General features: G+C 47.2%; 1 protein-coding gene across 14 annotated transcripts in view; it reads right to left on the minus strand.

Annotated features, from left to right (window-relative positions):
• LOC149334590 (uncharacterized) overlaps window positions 1–17269 on the minus strand; it is a 110365-nt gene that overhangs the window by 59319 nt on the left and 33777 nt on the right. For all 14 annotated transcript variants that reach the window (XM_089555224.1, XM_089555223.1, XM_089555232.1 and 11 more), the window contains exons 7-10: window positions 15865–15998; window positions 10323–10523; window positions 4255–4401; window positions 2315–2455 (exon numbers count right to left, since the gene is read on the minus strand). The gene's annotated coding sequence lies outside the window, so the exon portion shown is untranslated. The remainder of the gene's footprint in view (window positions 1–2314; window positions 2456–4254; window positions 4402–10322; window positions 10524–15864; window positions 15999–17269) is intronic.

Raw genomic sequence — 17269 nt, forward strand, 5'->3', positions numbered from 1 at the left:
CCGATTGTGGGGCTAGGGCCTACGCGTATGTAAGAGATTTCTTGACTAATCGCCAGGCCTTCCTTCGGATTGAGGGCGAGGAATACGGCCCTTACATGACGGGAACACGGGGTACCCCTCAGGGAGCGGTGTTATCACCGCTCCTGTTCAAGATAGCTATGATTCGCCTCCCAAGCCAACTGGCCCGGGTGGAAGGCATTCAACACGCGTTATATGCAGATGACATTACAATTTGGACCACTGAGGGGAGCCTTGGGGACATGGAGGCCCGCCTTCAGCAGGCCGCTTCCATAGTCGATGCGTATGCTATTGACTGTGGACTCCAATGTGCTCCAGCGAAATCAGAGCTTTTGCATGTCAGAGCGAACCCAAAGGATAGGACAGCAATTCACATCTCTCTGTCAGGAGGTCCTATTAGAGAGGTGGAGGAGCTCCGTATTCTGGACCTTTTCATTCACCACAGACTCAGACCGGACTCCACCATTCTGAAACTCAAGAGAGTAGGCGAACAGGTAGGGCGCATGATCCGCCGCGTTTCCAACAAGCGGGGCGGTCTGCGGGCAGGGACGCGCTTCGGCTCGTCTATGCCTTCGTGACTAGCCGGATCCTCTACGCCGTGCCATATCTCCGCACTACTAAGCAAGACGAGGCGCGAATAGACGCCGTCATCCGCAAGGCAACTAAGTGAGCCCTGGATCTCCCGGTGGCTACCTCTAATGCCAAACTCAAGGCATTGGGGGTGCTAAACTCCTACCAGGAGCTGCGGGAGGCCCACCTCGTGAACCAATACACGCGGCTCATGCAGACGGCCCCTGGTCACCGCCTGCTAAACCGCTTACACATCCAACACGACTGCACTCCAGAGGAGGCGGAGCGTATCCCAGTACTGTGGCGCCATATGCTCTGGGTCTCCCCGCTCCCCCGTAACATGGACACCGACATGCACGTAAACAGGCGACAAGCGCGGGCTCGGGCTCTTGAGAGACAACACGGCCCGACCCGGTGTATATTATGTAGACGTAGCAGGCCCATCGCCCACGGGATTTTACACGGCCGCTGTCGTTCACCAGGAAATGCACGTTGATGGACTCTCTTTTCGAAATGTATCAGCAGCGCGAACACCACACAGGAAGAAGAAGGAGAAGGTAAAGAGCGCTCTTTACCTTCTTCTCCTTCTTCTTCCTGTGTGGTGTTCGCGCTGCTGATACATATGGATCGCAACCAACTAGCCCGACAGATGGTGTTATTCTCTTTTCGAGCCCCGAATTCAATGCGAGCCGAGGAAGTAGCGATAGCGCTTGCTGCCGACCACGCCAATTCGAGAATCATCATTACGGACTCCCGAAAAGCATGTGATCATTACTTGGCAGGGGAGATCTCCCCCTTAGCTGCTTGCATTCTAAGACGGACTGCCACTGATCCAACACCCAAAAGAATCATTTGGGCTCCTGGCCACCAGGGCTTACGAGGTAATGAGGCCGCTGACGCGGCTGCCCGAGCGCTTACTCACTGGGCTCCTCATCCCAGCTCTTCTGGCTCGGAGACTAACCAGCCGCTGCTGCGATTCAAGGAAATTATAACGCATTGTAGCGACATCCACCGCCTTTTCCCGGCCCCTGCAAAGGGTCTGAGTAAGACGGAGGAGCGAACTTTAAGGCGCCTGCAGACAGGTACTCTACTCTGTCCTGCAGTCTTAAAGCATTACGATCCTAACACGGATGGGCGGTGCCCACACTGTGGGGAGACCTGTGATATCTTCCACATGGTGTGGGCATGTACTCAAAATCGCCACCTCCCCCCTTCCCCTACCCCTTCCAGACAGGCATGGGAGACTGCCCTTCTGAACTGCTCCTCGCTTGAGTCCCAAAGGGCTCTGGTGAAACGGGCTAGAGACGGGGCATTGTCATGCGGTGTCCCGGACTAGGGAGGCCGACCATGTAGCGGGGCCACTCTGTGGCTCCCAAACTCTATTTCAGTAATTAAAAGTTTTCACCACCACCACCACCGTGGCGGTATAGGTACTATGCATTACATCTGCTCACGATTCACAGGGTTGCTGACCCTTGGTTGAGCCGTAATTTTGGAGTGGATTGAGGGGGTAATCACATGACGTCACGGACACCATTTTGTTGTCCAGCGCATAGTTTCAGCAGTGCAGGCCGGAGCAGGAGGCGATGATAGCATCAGACGCGCCCGCAGCCTTTCGAAATTCCCCACAGGCAACAAAATGATGGCCGCTGTGACGTCCAGTCAACACTCCTGTAGGGCATGCCAACCAATAAGGAAAGAGGATAGCCAGAAATCGCTCGCTCACGGGGGCCTTTGCTGTAGGACGAAGGCTGTGACGCTGTCTCCACTATGGCTCCTGTCGCTTCTGGCGCGAAAGACGCATTGCAGAGGGGCCAATGGACTTCCAGTGCCATTTCCATGGAGGATCGTGGCGAGACCGGCCATTCTGCATGAGGACGATTGTGAAGGGTAGTCGTCATAATGAGGCAAGAAAAAGTACACCGGGTCCAAATTTTTTTACTTCTGTTTGTGAAAAAGAGAAAACAAGTCGGCGTATCATTCCGTTTGCGCCCTGTGGTTTGCTTTGTGCGATCAAGTAAACCGTGAAGGTACGACGTTTTTTTGCTGCTCGGAAAGGACACTTCAAAATGCCAAGTCTCGATAGTACGCTCTTCAGACGAAAATAATAAAGGTTTATGATTCAAAGAACTCGTTTCCTGCTTTTATTCAAACATGGGACACTTTGTTACCCACGCTTATGAAAGTTGATAAAGTCCTGTTCTCAATACTGCCCTGGGCAGTTAATATTCACTATAAAAATTTTCGTCCCAGTATGCTACGCGTGTCTCGGTCTTCTCGCTCAAAACTAACACTGCTTGCCAAATTCATGACAAGCAAGCCGACATACAGTGCCATGAAATGAACAACAGTGCAAGAATCGACCTCGTGCCGAGGTTGCCATTCTGCAAGAGGAAGACTGTGAAGGGAGTTCATGACTATGAAGCAAGAAAAAGTACACCGGGTCCAAACTACTTTTCTTCTGTTTGCGAAAAAGAAGGAAGAAGTCGTCACATCATTCTGCTTGCACCTCGTGGCTTGTTTGGTGCGATAAAGTTAACCGGGTGAGTTCCAAGGTTTTTTTTTTTTATTGTCAGTAAAGGACACTTGAAAAACTCACGTTTCGATATGATGCTCTTTAGACGAAATATATAGAGATTTATGTTTCAAAGAGAACTCTTTCTGTTTTTATACCATAATGGGACACTTTGGCGCCCATGCCTAGGGAAGCAATAGTGCTGTCAGCAGTTCCAAATCACTGTTAATACTTTTATCCCAGCTTGTTTCTCACGTGTTAGTTTTTTAATAACTGTCAGAACGTTCACATTAAGCAGCAATTACCCTATGCTCTATTTAAAGACACTAGTTCAAGCTGAATGAAAGGGCAAGTTGAAGGCATTGAACCATCTGAAAGCGCAAACGACAATAGTTATTTCTCCAAAAAATGTATCATTTTACGGAAGGATTGCTGAACTCGGGTTTGAAGTCACACATTAGCGCAGAAATATTTTTTCACACACCTTACAGTGAAACAAAAGGTTTTGACTGGAAAGCGCTCGGCGTTGCGAATATCTTGAGATTAAACATACTATCCAAATTTCATATAATGACGACTACCTGGAGTGCGAAATGTATGTCGCGAATGGACCAAACATAGCCTTATTGGTTTAAACATGAAGCAATGAAGGAAGTGCCACCTCGACTGTTCTCTTGTTCCGACGAACAAGACCTGGATTCGGCCAAAAGACGGACTGTGTAACTCAGCAAAGGTGTTCACAGACTGGCTCCTCGCTTTCGCCTAGGAGTCGGGCCTTCCCATCCTTCTGTCTTTACGCTTAGAAGGCACCCCTTTACATAAACAGCTTGCCTCACTGACTTTCTATGCAAAGTAAAATATTTTATTTCAGGATCTATAATATATGCTGCGTGCAGTGCTGGGTTTAGTCCGAGTTCTCCGTTCCCTCTTAACAGTTCTTTTTGTAGATTGTAGATTAGGTGCGTTTGTAGATAAGTTATTTTATTAAGTAGGGCCAGCTCTCGAAAGTCTTTGTCTAACAACGCTAGTGAATCAGAGTCGATGTCCGTTTGTTCAACGATTACAAGGTGCCAGACGAACAGGTATTGTCCATGATTAAACTGTCACATCAAGCAGGCACACAAGAGAACTCAGCTCAACTACTCACCCACATGGCTTCGAAAAGAGATGAACAGCAGCAAGTCGTCCGTCTCGACAGCCGGTCTACGTGTCAGCACAGAGGCTGCTGGCCAAGTTCAGGACAGGTAAGCCGACATATAATTCCATGAAGTATCCACATCCAAGACGCTAAATGCTGCCTGCGAAATCAAGAATATATTTGTAATAAGTGTACAGTGTAATAAGTATACAGCGTATATGCGTACTGTATACGCTTATGGTAGCCTGAGGAAATTAAGCGATGGCTTGCGATCTTTCTTACACTCAAGTCACGGATGATTCTGGCAGCCAAATTTGTCTGCAATAGGGAGGTAGAAAAGCTACTGGTTATCTGGCATGTGCGCCGCTAATGTCATCTCTTCACGCGGTCTCCGGTTGTTCCGAGTTCATAATTTATTTATTTATTTATTTATTTATTTATTTATTTATTTATTTATTTGTTTATTTATTCAAATACCGTAAGGGCCCACTGGCAGCATTACATAGGGGGGGGGGGGGAGACTAATAAAAGCACAATTTTGGTTTGGTTTATGGGGTTTAACGTCCCAAAGCGACTAAGGCCATGAGAGACGCCGTAGTGGAGGGCTCCGGAAATTTCGACCACCTGGGGTTCTTTAACGTGCACTGACATCGCACAGTACACGGGCCTCTAGAATTCCTCCTCCAAAGAAATTCAACCGCCGCGGCCGGGATCGAACCCGCGTCTTTCGGGTCAGCAGCCGAGCACCATAACCGCTGAGCCACCGCGGCGGCTCCGCACAATTTTCAAAGGCAGAAAAACACTTTAGGTGGTTAATACATCAGGTTGAGAAAGAACATGAACGTAAAAACTGTTGCAAAAAATGCACAAATAACAAAGAAAGAGAACATACTGGTTTGCAAGTAAGTGATATAAAAACAAATCTAGCTACTGAACGCGCTGGGATTCCAGATAAGTTAACAGTTCCGACTGAAATAAGGAAAACTGGATTATGGTAGCGATACTGGAGGGCAACTCATTCCATTCTTTTATTGACAATGTTAAAGGCGAATTCTTGTACTTTTCCGTCCGAGCGAAGATGGGGTTAACTTTGTAGATATGATCGGTGCGACGTGTAGTATGAGGTGGCGGTAAGATGTGCGACCGGGCAAATTATGTACTGCTGTGAAAGAGAGTGTGAAAAAAAGATAATCTGGCAAATTTTCTGCGCATTGCGAGGGGCGGCATGTTGAGCTCTTGCTTCAAAGATGAAATGCTTTAAAATCTCGAGTACGATGATAGGATGAATTGCGCGGCTTTATTCTGAATGGCTTCAAGTATATTGTTGAGGGTGGTTTGGTAGGGATGCCAAATGATTGTAGTCTGGCGTCCCTGTCGGCTAGCGCCACTTCTGAAAGCCAAGTTTTCTTTGTGCTTTAGATGTAATATTTTCGATGTGGTCTGTCCATGTTATGCTAGTATTTAGCAGAATGCCGAGGTATTTAAACGATGATACCGAGTCTACTATGCATTAGTTAAGTGTTTGGTTGCGATTTTGAAACAGAAGTGAATTTCAAATGATTGAATTGCTGCACTGTGTGACACATCTGCGAACACCTTACAAAATTCTTACCGCCTGTAAATGAAATTTCGTCGACATCTGTGACTGGCATCTGGGGAGGTATGACACGGATAGAAACTTATGTTACTCGGGGTCTCTGTCGCTTGAAAGATGTTCCAAGGTACGAACTGATTTGTAGAAGATCGGTGTTTCGATATATGAAATCGGTGCATGCATGGGCAGTTTTGTGGGATCAGCCTCTTTGGTGGTAGTGCCTAGGATATTGCTGGATGAGTTCCGAATATGTGCCGACAGGACATATTCACTGCTTCCTGAACGGTAGCGGCAAGGAATAAGTACGCTGCGATGACTATGCAGTCCATACCGAGTCGAGCAGCAGTATACCTCGCATCTCACCGCAGTCTCTCTGCCAATCTCTGTCTACAACCAGATGGACTGGAGTATTGAGGTGTGTTGGACAGCGCTGGAATAAATTAGAAGGGCATTCATTCAGGTTGAGATTTTCTGTGCTCGAACACCGGTGCTCGAACACCAGTCACGAACTGCGCTCTCTGCGCTGCGAACTGCGCTGCGTCACGAACTGCGCTCGAACACCAGTCACGAAAAAAAATATGAAACTTTCGCTGTCGAAATGCACCGTGTGGGTATGTTGAAATCAAGGTATTGCGAATTACATGTTCATCTGCCATGGGCAGCTATACCCTCCCCACGTCGCATTCCCGGTTGTGGGGTCTGGCTGGAGGGCTGATGTTCACCCCCGAAACAAGTGCTGTCTGTAACTGAATTAACGTTTTAAGACAGCTGTACTGGTGCCAGCTACTGGAAGTACAAATTCCTTACTTCCGAAGTTTGCAAATATGACATCATTTTAGCAACCATCTTATATGACATGACACAGACATGACACATGACATGACATGAGACATGACACAGGCCGCTAAGAGGAGACTGCCATGAAAAGTTTAGAAATGTTCACACAACATGGGAAGGAGCTCTCTTTCATATTTCAGCTTCCTGAACAGGACCGCCTCCAGTTTTTGGATTTTAATATTAAGCTGAAGGAAGGAAGTGGTTGCTGGCGCTACCTGCCCAGGGCCAAGAAAGATTTTTTACCCTATGACTCGGCTCAATCCAAGACTGTTAAGAGGGATATCGCCACCCTTTCTATGGAATCAGCACTCCTCAAGTCGTGCTCTCACATGATGCGGGAGAGCTTCCAGGGCGAGGTGAACAGACTGGGTAAAGCAGGGTTCCCTGGCCACGTCTTGGCATGCGTAACCGAGGAATTGCTGCAGAAACTTTAGGGCAAGCCGAAGGGGCAACGGCGGAAAGACCCTTTTGGTGAAGCCAAATCAGTGGTGATACCGTATATGCACAAGATGTCCCATAATTTAAAACGAGTTGGCAACAAGTACGGAGTACCCATGGCCTTCTCCGCCCCCTGCAAATGGGCCAAGATGTTCTCCAAGATTAGCAGCGGTGCTAAAGCAACATCTGGGTGTGGGAAGAAGCACTCAAAGCCCTACGTAAGGTGTGCCAGGGCAGTGAGTGGTCTACGAGATCCCCCTTATATGTGCAAAGTGTACGTCGCTCAGACTCGACACTGCGTCAACGAGCGTGCCGGGGAACATAGGTCGTTACGGAACGCATCAGATTCGTTCGAAAACCTACCCGCCCATTGCCGCTCTTGCATTGATGAAAATAAAAAGCACTATACACCACGACTTGAAGAGATTAAAATTCTAACCAGAAGTAAGGATAGATTAGCGTGCGAACTGGCAAAAGCCATATTTATCAAAGAGAGGGGTGGCATGTGCGTCAGCACCACTTCTATCTCCCTACGAGGAAGTGAACACAGATTGATAAAAAATACGCGATTATGGGAAGTTATCGTCCGTGTGTGTGTGTTTTTGCCATGTGGGAAATACTCATGCGTTCACCTTCCTCGGGCTATATATATGCTACATGTGGCTTTCAATAAACTTAGTTGGAGTCAGCGCCCAACCTGCCCGTCTTTCTGTGTGGTTTGTGTACAATTTAGCGCTGTTTTTACTTTCCTGAACACAACATCTTATATGGATTGCGCATATTATAAATATTTCCTTATCAGCTTTTTCAAACTGTTGTTCTCTCAAATGGAAAGTCAGATACGCTTCGTCCAGTTTAAAACTTCTGGCTTTCAGATCTGACGAGAGCAAAGTTGCACAGACAATTTTACTCAGTAAAGCGCAGTTCAATCCTTAAATTGTGCCGAGGAAATGAGGCTGTAACTATAGTGCCTCGACGTTTCTCTTTCAAGAGTTTTCAAGAAAAGTATGCTGCGGTGGTGACCTTGCGGAGGTTCGCAAGTTATACCGGTCGCTAAGCTGAAGAGAAAGAATATTTTGCCGAAGAAATTTTCGACTCTCTTTTTTTCCAGAGAAACGATCCGTTCAAGTTCGAGATACACCTATAGATACGTAAAATCATCCCTGCATGGTGTCTGTTAGATCTAGCCTGTAATTGGTTTTAAGTTGGTGTAGGGCCTCATTTTCCTACCTCGCTCATTGTTGCCAGGAGAACTCGGAGGTTAGGAGGAAACAAAATACACCTGTCAGTCAAAGCCCTCCGCCCTCTTCACTGAATGCTTTCCGAAGGGTCCGGTACTAGGCGGCTGCTATTCTCCGAAGACTGACCGGACCCGAAATCATGGGAGTGTAGGCCGTATCCCAGTTGCCGTAAGACTATGAAATATATGATAACATTCGCTGAGATGATTTCTTTACGCATTTTTTCCCTCTTAAGAAGCACGACCGCTGTAAATGAGCACCAGGACACATCCGTTGAAACTGCAATACATTCTACAGGAAAATACACGTTGATCCTAAGCGTTTCTCAGATATCGCAAAGAAGAAAAAATATCAGACAAGAACTGCTCTCTAGTTTACAAAACATGTGTGAGTAGCAGTATTGAAATGTTTGACACCTAAGGTGCCTTGCAGTGACGCTATACACTAATCTCTCATACTTGGTGAACACATGCGTCGATGGTGTCGAGCCAGACCGGCGACTTCTACACTCACCAGCGGCCACCACGTGGGGACTTCATGGCAGCCAGGGCCACGAAGCTAAAGCCAGCCGCCAGACCACACACGTGTTGGCAGATGTCGACTGCTCTTCGCTAGGTGCCTCCTCTGAATGCAGCGCCGCTTGTATGTGGGGACATGGTCCTCGTACTTGGCCCAGCCAAAGTACTGAATGATTTTTGGCTACTTAGAGCAATATTTTCTACCTTGTGGGGACTCGCCCCCGACAGATACCTTCGGTATGCTTCCCCGGGATGATCCTTCTCTAGCTCTTGGGATCGCTAACTAGGGCTGGCGTCGGCGTCGCAATGGCACGGAGAGCGTGGCTGCTGCGTGCGTGTGCTCTCTAGGGCTCGGTTATTCGTCGCGTGCAGTACCGTCGGCGTGGCTCTCCGACAGCGGGGTGATCCCCTGGGGAAACAATTTTTGTGGGGCTCGTCCCGTCCTGGATCGTAGTATCTCCCCTCCTTTAGCGTGGGCGAAAATTCGTTCGATCTTGATGGGGAGTCGCAAGACCTCGAGTGCTTAGTGTATTTTTTTGATAGCTGGCTTTATTGTTTTAGCATTAAATGCCTCTTTTTGCGTCAGCGGCACTCCCGCACTCATCACAGAGAGAGCATTTCGTCGAACTGTGGAGCGAACCGTATTTAAGGTCATTGTCTGTTTTTGTGTCAGTGGCATTGCCGCTCTCATCCCACAGAGCGTTTCGTCGAACTGTGGAGCGAACCTGAATTAAGGTCAAAGTCTCTTCTTGCGTCAGCGGCATTGCCGCGCTCATCACAGCGAGCGTTTCGTCGAGCTGTGGAGCGAACCAACCGGAATTAAGGTCAATGTCTCTTTTTGCATCAACGGCATTGCCGCGCTCATCACTGAGAGAGTGTTTCGTCCAACTTTGTAGCGATCCGGAATTAAGGTCAAGTTCCACATCCAAAGTCGCGGAGAGGTTCCTGTAAGCACTCCACACAGAAATATTTGTATGTGTGTGGGATCAATGAAATTCAGCATATCCACTCGCGTGTTGACAGACAAAATATGCTCATGCCTAAAAATTTACTTTCTAGCAATAACAATACACCCTGCGAAGATATCTTGCTTTCCAGTACCTTCTTTCTTGCCTAGAATTTGCGCCTCGGGAAGCCTCGATTAAAAAGAAGTTTAAACAGCTCAATTTCCCCAAGCTGCACAAAGTGTTTACGTTGCAGTTAGCCACGCTCGGGCCCGCGTTACATCCTGGGGCTCTCAAGTACACCTCGAGCATTGAGTAGCATACATTAGTAAATTTCCACTCACCCAGACAAGGCAGGCACGCCTTAGCGAATTCAAGGCCATCTGGCATCACAGTGACGTAAATCCTTTCGCATAATGAGTACCAATATGCTCTGTTTCATACTGGCTTAGACCACGTGCGGGAGGAATTATGCATTGCCTCAGTGAGATGTTGACATGTATGCGTACCTTGTGTGTCGAGTTGTACCAGAAGCTTCCACTCATGGAGGCCACCACATGGTCCGTCATGGCTGCCAAGGTTATGAAGACGGAATGTGATGCCTCACCACGCAGGTGATGGGTGACACCGATTGACTTCCCGTCCTCCGGCTGCATAGTGTTCCTGCTTCGGACGGACGCGGACATGCTTCTCAAATTTGGCCCAGCCATCTGCAGAAATATGGTTTGGTGTTCATGGTGTTGAGAATAATCAATACTTCTGGAAGAGCCGCGGCGCTCTGGTGTTTGAGGAACCAATGCCGTATGAGAGCTGCTTTGAGTACACAAACGGCACTTCCTCATGTCAGTGTATTGGATGCGCCAGGTGCTTGCTGAGTGCTCACATAAGCCAGCCGAGAAAGGTGATTGTAGTGCTAAAGTGACTTTATTAAAAAAGAAAACTAGCTGCGGTTTAACTGCTTAGGCAGCGAGCCTGTGATGTATCGAATGTTGAGTGCGTTCGGGGCACTGGATTGGCAGCACGAGCACCCTGCCACCCTGGCAGGTGGCAGTTATACGAATGGTTGATCGCGAGTGGTTTGGTTTGCTAGTTGGTGGTGTAACGTCCCAAGGACACACAGGCTATGAAGGACGCTGTAGTAAAGGGCTACGGGAATTTCGACCACCTGGGGTTTTTATCGTGCACTGACTTCTTAGTGTACTCGGGCCTAAAGAATGTCGCCTACATCGAAAGTCAACCGCAGCAGTCGGGATCGAGTTTCGATGGAGGCGACATTCCAGAGTTGCTAACCCAGTGAATGCTGCGGCCTATTGCTGCAATGCCGCCCCAATGAATGTTGCGGCTTAATGCTGTAATGCCACGTGTCTGCCTCAACTTTGCCAGCGGTAATGCATGCAACCCACATATCTCTCACGACTGCCACGCAGTAAAATCGAGATTGAGGCGTCCGCTGACCCAGGGAGCCAGTTATGCACACTTCATTTCGTTAGTCCCGAACGTTGTCAACGCCTATGAACACAATGAAAGCCGAAGGCCTATAGAAATGAAAATTAAAGTTAGTTTTGAAGAAGGAAAGGATGGTCTAACATATCTCGGTGGACACTGGAACCCTGCTGTATGGGAGGAATAGAGGAGTAAAAAAAGAAAAGAAGAGGTGGGGTAGGTCTCCGGAAAATTTCGACCACCTTGGACCTTTAACGAGCACTGATATCGCACAACAGACTGGCGCCTAGTGCCGCGTTTCTGCCACAACCTTGTGAATGCCAGTAATGTAGCACACGTCTGTCACGACTATTACGTCACATTATGTCACGTAGCTTAAGCTTGGACTAAGGTGTTTATTGTCCCAGGGTTGCCAGTTATGCGCCTTTCGCTTGCTTTCGAAGCTCCCGCTCTTCATCGGTTTCGGCGCAGCTCTGGAGCGGCTCAAGGTCGCCGAAGGTCAGAGCGATGGAGCAGGCGGAACTCGCAGAAAATGGTGTAGTAAAGCTTTCGCTTTATAACGAGTTTATTCACTAGCAATAATGGCACAGGAAAGAGGCCAGCAAATTTTGTGCAGTTTGTAAACTTGTCGCCTACAGCACCAGCCTTTTTTCACGGGGCCTGGAAGACTGTGCTAAGGTGGCAGCCTATAAGGATGTTCCACGCGCCGGAATGGCATGTAACAATGGACACTAAAATTCTAAGGAATTCGTACGGACCTCCCTTCGATACATAAACCGCGGCGAAAAGCATAAGGATATCCGCGGGAGTTTCTCCGGAATTCCTGGCCGCCTATCCTGTCAAGATTTCGCGGGGATATCCTATGGATGTCAGCGTGGTCAGGAAGGTGCCGCACACGAATGACGTCATGTAGTCTTCTAAAACCAGCTAAGTAAGAACAGCATAGCAAACTACTGTCAAAATTGCTTCATTCCACATGCGTAGAGAGCGTGGACGAGGTTTCTTTTTAGAGTCCAAAAGAATGTAGCGTCTCAAGGCTATATGATCACCCATCCAGCATGCAAAAGGATTCAGTACGTCCCTGAGTCTGCCCGCAGACAGTGTTTGCTGATAAAAAATTCGTACTTTTTAGTTTTGCTGGGGAAACGCTTGCCAGTTTCTGGCCAATCAAGGAGCCTGCCACAGGTTGCCTTTCTTGTCAAATAAGCTCAGAGGTACCGTAGATTAAATCTCCTCATCTCAACTTAGCCACATTAACAGAGTTGCTGACCCTTGGTAGAGCTGTAAAATTGCAAGCGGTTAAATGCTTTCTTTGAGCAAAAAAAATGACTGAATGAACATATTTCGGTTTCTCCCCCTAGTGGTGTGATCTTTGTCGTCGACTGTGGCATCGTAAGGTCGCGCCCAAAGGTAGCTAGCTAGCTGTTCTTGGATATGATGGAACCCCTGCGAACCTTTTTGTTGTTAGCCGTTTTCATGCATGTGCGGAGAAATTTACCATGTGTTATGGGTATGTTGAATGATGGTGGGCACAGCGGAATTCGTGCTCTGGAGCACTCGTGCACAGAACATTGCTGTGGTTCTGCATCAAAATGGTGATGGACATAACGCCCACAAGTATTCAAATGCACATCATGTGAAAGACAAATGGGCTGCCGTTACTGCTGCTCTCAGTCTCCTGACAACTGAAGCCTTCAGCTACTCGACATTAACCTGGTGTTTTGAGAGCATAACATGTGAAATGCTTGATTCACTTAAGCAAGATATTCTTCTGGTAAACCGCACTTACTGAAGCTGTATACTGACCGCTTTTGTGTGTCAGAAATGCTATGGAGGGTCTATATGTGTCTGTTCGAAATTAAGCTGGCCACTGAGAGGAAGGGCTTCTCCTTCAAAACAAAGCACGTCAAAATTTTTGCTTCTTTTTGGTAGCCACTCCACATTGTACCAGCGCAAAGAGAGGGAAAGAATATAGGAGATTCATTTAAACAAAACACAGTTGACACCAGACGTCTTACAAACACCACTATTACTATAGGACTGCACACGTTGCTAGTTGTTTGTACTGGGGGTTTTTCTTTCCCGAGTACCAGCGTCTAGATGAAACTCCGGGCATATACGTTAATTTCAAGGTTAGTACAGTGGCGTGTTGGGCTTGGAAGTTATGCAATGAAATAGAATTGAGGGGTGGCCTTTACAATAGTGCTCAGCCTTTCAGCTGCTGCATAAACCACTTTCAACGTTGCCGGATTATTTATGTTCGTCGTCAGCAGACCCTATATAGATGCACTGAGGCCTGCGATACTATTTTCGGAACCATGTATGAACTGTACGCGCCCCATATGGCCATGCAGTAATCGTCCGGGGTTTGAGAGATCTGTGGTCTGTTATAGTGGCAGCAGTTGCAGGAGCGGTGCGTCTTCTCGTTCTGCGGCATCTCCTCTGGAGCTGTCGGCTTAACATCGCTCCACGCTGATTGGACAACATGAAGTGGCGTCATTCACGACGTCACCGCAGCACACTACACTGACTTGTCCGCATGCCATGAGTTCCAAGGTTGATTCAGCGTGCATGGCACCGCATCTGACCAAATTGACGTCACGAATGAGAACATAGTGACGCACGCGCACTCTGTCAGAAAATAAGACAAATAATTAGGAAGAAGCGATATTACATTAATCAGCGCAAGGGCCCGTCGCTGGGTCTAGCGGCAGGCAGCAGTAACTGTCTGTGATTTTGTCTGTTATCCAGGAAAGGCTGGATCTGCATATTTATGCAGGTTAGTTCTTGGAGGGATGCAGAAAAAGAGCGCAAAAAAGAACACGTATAGTCGGGGCGCACACCACGCATAATGCCTTTTACAACTGAAAAAAATCTTTTTAGCTCATTCAATCAAGAATGCAATTTTTTTTCACTAACGTTCTGCTAGACCGGGTTGCCCGAGAGCTCGCCAAGTTCAGAGCAGGCAAATTGACATAACTGACCCCGAGTCATGTTTGCCATCCATATAGCCAGCAGGTTCCTGCAAAAACCATGCATACGCATAACCATGTGTGAAAAGAAAAAAAAACTATGTTGAGAACAGCTGCCCCTCTTTTCTGACGTTATTTTTCAGTTGCATGAAGTAAGTTAAACAAATTATTGCACTCCCAGGGTTGCCAACCGATTTGTGCCTTATTTCCAGGATAATTAACGTCTCGGAGTGGCACGCGGTGGAACCGTTACTATCCTCGGTGGCTCTCCAAGGTGCTGGGAACACTGAATCTAGAAAGGCTTAATCTCACCTCTAGTCGAATCTTTCCGCCATTCGCCGACGCAAGGTGACAGAGTTAGGAAGAATGCATTAAAATCTTCCTAAAATCTTCCAGACTACTCAATGGAATTACTGAACTTGCACAGAACGAGTTTCTCTCGACACTTGTTGTGGACCAATGCGCGGACAGCTTGTACGGGAAGGCAGCAACAGCCGCAGCTCCAGTGGCTGAGCCGTGGCCGGTCTTAAGACGACGAACTTCTTTCACTAATTCAAAAAACAACCAGAACGCCGAAGATCCTATTTCTTCGGGGAGTAGCTGCGTAGCCATAATCGTAGATCTATCAAAGAGCGAACATACTCCATCACGATGAAACTGCAGGGAGAAGAGAGAGACCAGTGCCTCTCGGCCTACTTGCGCAGGGCAAATTAGGTCGCATAGTTCCAAGTCTAGTCTTATTCGCGGTCTTCCCTCTCCGTTGGTTCTGAGGAAAGGAGCGGAGCAGTAATTGGCTCATTTTGGTGGTGGATGCCTCAACTTCACTTTGAGGTAAATCTTGCCCCACACCATGGAAAAATAAGCAGAGCGAAAGTTAAAGTGCCCAATTTGCAGCTAGCGTTGGTGTTTTTCTTTGCTCTCTCCTCTTTTTTATACCATGAAAACTGCTGTGAATTGCATTTCGTGGACACACACAAGGAGTGCATTTGAAACAGGAAGTATTTTTTCATTACCTTTCTTTTCATCTGGCTTCCGAATCGTACTCTTGTGGATGCGGCTGAGTAGCTACTCAGTATTTCATTGGCTACATAGTAGGAGCTATTAGCATCGTATTCTCGCGTATACTGCAGCGAGCTGCCAATTACTTTCGCATCCCTGCGCACCACATTTCCCGATGTGAGAAGCATTTTTGGAAATAAAGCATGAAAGGTTGCAGTGCATTCCAATATAACTTTTCGCTGGAATTGAAGGGCTGCTTTATAACCTTCAGTTCACCTCATTTTGCAGTGCAATAATCGCGGAGGTTGCTTTCCAGGATGCTATATTCGCGGAATGAAAACGCGCTTGGTAAATTCGCCTGCTGTTGTGACCACTTTGAAGAGGTAACGACGTGACGTCACGGGCGCCAAGCTGTTGTCCAGCGCATAGTTTCAGCAGTACAGGCTGGAGCAGGAGGCGATGATAGCATCAGACACGCCCGCAGCCTATCGCTGTTCTCCACAGGCAACCAACTGGCGGCCGTTGTGACGTCAGTGAATTCTCGCTGTAATACCCTTGTTCTACCCGGTTGGTCCCGGTTACAAACATGCAGGCCATGCCTACGAATCAGGAAACAGGATAGCCAGAAATCGCTCACCGGGCGCTTGCTGTAAGACGAAGGTGGTGGCGCTGTCTCCACTATGGCTCTTGTAGTGGCTGCAGTGCTGGACGACGCCTTATAGACCACTCCCAGTGCATTTTCCATGGAGGATCGTGGCGAGGCTGGCCATTCTGCAAGAGGAAGACTGTGAAGTGAGTTCATCACTATGAAGCAAGAAAAAGTACACCGGGTACAAATGATTTTTCTTCTGTTTGCGAAAAAGAAGGAAGAAGTCGTCACATCATTCTGTTTGCACCTCATGGTTTGCATGGTGCGATAAAGTCAACTGGAAGAGTTCCAAGGTTTTTTTTTTGAGAGTCATTAAAGGACACTTTAAAAAGCCATGTTTCAATATGATGCTCTTTAGACGAAATTTATAGAGGTTTATGATTCAAAGTGAACTCTTTCTGTTTTATACCGTAATAGGACACTTTGGCGCCCATGCCTAAGAAAGCTTACATACAGTCATGTTCTCTATAGTGCTGTCAGCAGTTACAAATCACTCTGAATACTTCTGTCCCAGCTTGCTTCTCGCCTTTTAGCTTTTCAATAACTGTCAGAATGTCCACATTAAGGAGCAATTATCCTATGCTCAGTTTAAAGCAACTAGTTCAAGCTCAGTGGAATTGGAAGTTGAAGGCATTGAACCTCTAGAAGCGCAAACGACTATAGTTATTTCTCCAACAAATGTTTCATTTTACGGAAGGATTGCTGAACTCGGGTTTGATGTCACACATTAGCGCACAAATCCTTTTTCACACAACTTACTCACAGTGGAACCAGAGGTTTTGACTGGAAAGCGCTCGGCGTTGAGAACGTTTTGAGATGAAACATACTATCTAATTTTATGGAGTGATGACTACATGGAGTGCAAAATGTATGTCGCGAATTGACTAAACATGACTATAATGGTTTAAACAGGAAGCAGTGTAGAAAGTGCCGCCTCAGCTGCTCTCTAGTTTGAACGTACAAGACCTGGATTCGGCCAAAAGACGGACTATGTAACTCAGCAAGGGCGTTCACAGACTCGTTTCTGGATTTCAGCAACGACTTGTTCCTTCTCCCAACCTTCTGTTTTTACGCTTAGAAGGCACTCCTTTACATAAACACAGCTTGACTCACTTTCTATTCAAAGTAAAATATTTTTTTTAGGATCTATATTATATAATGCGCGCAGTGCTGGCTTTAGTCCGAGTTTTCCGTTCCTCTAGTCAGTTCCTTTTGTAGATTGTGGATAAGGTACGTTTGTAGATAAGTTCTTTTATTAAGTAGGGGCAGGTCTCGAAATTTGTCTAACAATGCTAGTGAATCAGAGTTGGATATCCGTTTGTTCCACGATTACTAGGTGCCAGACGAACAAGTATTGTCCATGATTATACTGTCATACCAAGCAAGCACACAG

This window comes from Amblyomma mixtum, chromosome 8 (assembly GCF_055824585.1).
Source record: "Amblyomma mixtum isolate Tamu chromosome 8, ASM5582458v1, whole genome shotgun sequence".
Taxonomy (NCBI): Eukaryota; Metazoa; Arthropoda; class Arachnida; order Ixodida; family Ixodidae; genus Amblyomma; species Amblyomma mixtum.